The sequence below is a fragment of the Malurus melanocephalus genome, unplaced genomic scaffold, assembly GCF_030028575.1.
Source record: "Malurus melanocephalus ecotype Western Australia unplaced genomic scaffold, MMel_1.1 scaffold_4085, whole genome shotgun sequence".
In the NCBI taxonomy this organism is placed as follows: Eukaryota; Metazoa; Chordata; class Aves; order Passeriformes; family Maluridae; genus Malurus; species Malurus melanocephalus.
In genome coordinates, this window is record NW_026627317.1 from 1 (window position 1) to 4566 (window position 4566).

The following is a 4566-nucleotide window of genomic DNA, read 5'->3' on the forward strand; positions in this document are numbered from 1 at the left end:
GCCCCGGCCCCGCCCACCTGGCGCCGGCACCACGCCCACTGCGCAGGCCACGCCCACAGGACCCGCCCTTCCCTGTGCCTGAGGTGGGTGTGGCTAAAGGGGGAGGGGCCTAAAAAGGGGAGGGGCTTGTGGAGCATGGGCTGGTGGGGAAATTGGATGGGCGGGGCTAAGAGCCAGGGGTGGGGCTTTGGAAGTGGGTGGGGCTAATGGGGAGGGGCTAGGGGGGTGTGGCCAGATGATTGACAGGTCAATATCAAGAGGGGGTGTGACCCCTGAGATGGGTGGGCGTGGCCAGAAGGGAGGTGGGCGTGGTCAGGTGATTGACATGAGTGTATCAGGAAGGGGCGTGGCTGCCTAAAAGGGGGCGTGGCCTCGCTTTTGGATGGGCTGGGGTGGCTTATGCCAGGTGGGCGGGGCCACATGATTGACAGGTGTCTAACAAAAAGGGGTGGGGCTGTGGGAAAGGGGGCGTGGCCTCACTTTGGGATGGATTGGGGCATTTCCTGCTGGGTGGGCGTGGTCAGGATGAGGTGGGCGTGGCCTGCGTGGTCTGTGGGTGTGTCCAGATGATTGACAGGTGAGGGTGGAGCTGTTGAAAAGTGGGCGTGGCCTCACTTTGGAATGGATTGTGGCACTTCCTCCTGGGTGGGTGTGGTTAGGGCAAGGTGGGCGTGTCCCGCTTGGTCGGTGGGCGTGTCCAGGTGATGATTGACAGCTGTCCATCAGGTGGGGGCGGAGCCTGCGGCCGAGGACAAGCGGAAGGGGCGGGGCGAGCGGCTCAAGCGCTGCATCCGGACAGCGGCCGGCAGCAGCTGGGAGGATCCCAGTCTGCTCGAGTGGGACGCCGGTACGGACTGGGAGGGACTGGGATGGACTGGGAGGTACTGGGACAAACTGGGAGGGACTGGGAGGTACTGGGAGGAACTGGGATGGACCGGGAGGAAAACACCTAGCTGTTTTAGGGTAAAAAATGAGGATTTTAGGGGTGAAAATGGGATTTTGGGGGTAAAAATGGGAGATTTAGGGGTTAAAAGGGAACTGGGATGGACTGGGATAAAGTGGGATGGACGGGGACAGACTGGGAGGGACTGGGACAAACTGGGAAGGACTGGGAGGAAAAAAACCCCGTGGTTTTAGGGTGAAAAATAGTGATTTTAGGGGTGAAAATGGGAGATTTGGGGGGTAAAAGTGGCGATTTTGGGGGTAAAAATGAGAAATTTAGGGGTTAAAAGGGAGCTGGGATGAACTGGGAGGGACTGGGACAAACTGGTTTATACTGGGAGGGACTGGGGGCAAAAAACCTGGGGGGTTTTAGGGTGAAAAACAAGGATTTTAGGGGTGAAAAAGGGGGTTTTGGAGAGTAATAATGGACAATTTAGGGGTGAAAAGGGAACTGGAATGGACTGGAACAAACTGGGACCAACTGGGATTAACTGGGGTGGACTGGGACAAACTGGGAGGGATTGGGAGAGGCCTGAGACAGACTGGGATGAACTGGGAGAGACTGGGGGTAAAAAAACCCGGAGGTTTTTAGAGCAAAAAATTGAGATTTTAGGGTAAAAAATGGGAGATTTAGGAGTTAGAAAGGAACTGGGACAAACGGGGATGGAGTGGGAGGGACTGGGGGGGTCTCCAGGTGATTTTTGAGGTGTCCCCATGACCCCATAACCTCATAGCAATCCAATGGCCCCATAACAACCCCATAACCCCAAAATGACCCAAAATCGTGGTTTTTCACCCCATTTTCAGACGATTTCCGCATTTTCTGTGGGGATTTGGGGAACGAGGTGAACGATGAGACTTTGGGCCCCGCCTTCGGGCGCCAAAACCTTACAGTGTCACTGTAACCCTATAAACATCCTATAACCCCAAAATAACCCCCAAATAACCCCAAAATGACCCAAAATCGCGGTTTTTCACCCCATTTTCAGACAATTTCCGCATTTCCTGCGGGGATTTGGGGAACGAGGTGAACAATGGAACACTGAGCTCCCTGTTCAGGCACCAAAACCTCATAGTGACATTATAACCCTATATAGATCTCATAACCCCAAAATTACTCTAAAATGACCAAAAATGACCCAAAATTGCGGTTTTTTGCCCCGTTTTCAGATGATTTCCGCATTTTCTGCGGGGATTTGGGGAACGAGGTGAACGATGAGACTTTGGGCTGGGATGGGACCTTTGGGGTTTTTGGGACCTTTGGGATTTTTCTGATCCTATAACAATCTTTTAACCCTATAACTCTATAATGACCCCAAAATGACCCAAAATTGCTGGTTTTCACCCCGTTTTCAGATGATTTCCGCATTTTCTGCGGGGATTTGGGGAACGAGGTGAACGATGAGACGCTGGGCCGGACTGGGACCCCATAACCTCCGAATGAACCCATAATTCCATATTGACCCTATAAACCTCATAATCCCAAAATGACCCAAAATTATGGTTTTTCACCCCATTTTCGGATGATTTCCCCATTTTCTGCAGTGATTTGGGGAACGAGGTGAACGATGAGACTTTGGGCTCCCTATTTGGGCGCCAAAGCCTTTATAGTGTCACTATAACCGTAAATGGATCTCATAACGCTAAAATGACCCCATAACCCCAAAATGACCCAAAATCGTGTTTTTTCACCCCAATTTCAGACGATTTCCGCATTTTCTGCGGGGATTTGGAGAATGAGGTGAACGATCAGACTTTGGGCTCCCTGTTCGGGTGCCAAAACCTCATAGTGTCACTGTAACCCTATAAACACCCTATAACCCCAAAATAACCCCAAAATGACCCAAAATCGTCATTTTTCACCCCAATTTCAGACGATTTCTGCATTTTCTGCGGGGATTTGGGGAACGAGGTGAATGATGAGACTTTGGGCTCCCTGTTCGGGCGCCAAAACTCCACCATGATCTCATAACTCTGTATTGATCCTATAACTCTATAATGACCCCAAAATGACCCAAAATTGCGGTTTTTCACCCCAATTTCAGACGATTTCCGCATTTTCTGTGGGGATTTGGGGAACAAGGTGAACATTGAGACTTTGGGCCACGCCTTTGGGCACCATAAGTTTTTAGTGACAGTGTAACCCTATAACAGCCCCATAAACCCAAAATTACTCTAAAATGACCCCAAAAAGCTGTTTTTCACCCCAATTTCAGACGATTTCCGCATTTTCTGCGGGGATTTGGGTAACGAGGTGAACGACGAAACGCTGGACTGGGCTGGCACCTTTGATTGTTCTGTGGCCTTTGGTGTTTTTGAGACCTTTGGGATTTTTTAATGGTTTTTTTAATCCTAGAATGACTCCATAACCCCAAAATGACCCAAAATCGCTGGTTTTCACCCCAATTTCAGACGATTTCTGCATTTTCTGTGGGGATTTGGGGAACGAGGTGAACATTGAGACTTTGGGCTCCCTGTTTGGGCGCCAAAACCCCACAAACATCTCATAATTGTATATTGACTCTGTAATTCTATATAATAACTCCAAAATGAGCCAAAATCACATTTTTTCGCCCCATTTTCAGACGATTTCCGCATTTTCTGTGGTGATTTGGGGAACGAGGTGAACGATGAGACGCTTGGTTCCCTGTTCGGGCGCCATAACCTGATAGTGGAAGTGTAACCCTACAACCCCAAAATAACCCCAAAATGACCCAAAATGACCCAAAATGACCCAAAATCGCGGTTTTTCGCCCCATTTTCAGACGATTTCCGCATTTTCTGCGGGGATTTGGGGAACGAGGTGAACGATGAGACTTTGGGTCCCTGTTCGGGCGCCAAAACTCCACCATGATCTCATAACTCTGTATTGATCCTATAACTCTATAATGACCCCAAAATGACCCAAAATCGCGGTTTTTCACCCCAATTTCAGACGATTTCCGCATTTTCTGCGGGGATTTGGGGAACGAGGTGAATGATGAGACTTTGGGCTTCCTGTTCGGGCGCCAAAGCCTTTATAGTGGAACTGTAACCCTAAATGGATCTCATAAACCCAAAATTGCTCTAAAATGACCCAACATGACCCAAAATCGCGGTTTCTCGCCCATTTTCAGACGATTTCCGCATTTTCTGCGGGGATTTGGGGAACGAGGTGAACGATGAGACCTTGGGCTCCCTGTTCGGGCGCCAAAACCTTATAGTGTCACTATAACCCTAAATGGATATCATAACCCCAAAATGGCCCCAAAATGACCCAAAATCGCGGTTTTTCACCCCATTTTCAGCCGATTTCCGCATTTTCTGCGGGGATTTGGGGAACGAGGTGAACGATGAGACTTTGGGCTCCCTGTTCGGGCGCCAAAACTCCACCATGATCTCATAACTCTGTATTGATCCTATAACTCTATAATGACCCCAAAATAACCCAAAATCGCGGTTTTTCACCCCAATTTCAGACGATTTCCGCATTTTCTGCGGGGATTTGGGGAACGAGGTGAACGACGAGACTTTGGGCCGCGCCTTCGGGCGTTTCCCGTCGTTCCTCAAGGCCAAAGTGATTCGGGACAAACGCTCGGGGAAGACCAAAGGCTACGGCTTCGTGTCCTTCAAAGACCCCAACGA

At 50.0% G+C, this 4566-nt stretch overlaps 1 long non-coding RNA gene across 1 annotated transcript; it reads left to right on the top strand.

Moving 5' to 3' along the window:
* Nucleotides 1-6: 6 nt before the first annotated feature.
* LOC130588280 (uncharacterized) lies at nt 7-1816 on the top strand. Its single transcript, XR_008966930.1, has 3 exons — nt 7-83; nt 727-847; nt 1750-1816. It is a non-coding gene; the product is annotated as an uncharacterized LOC130588280 (long non-coding RNA).
* The last annotated feature ends 2750 nt before the right edge of the window (nt 1817-4566 follow it).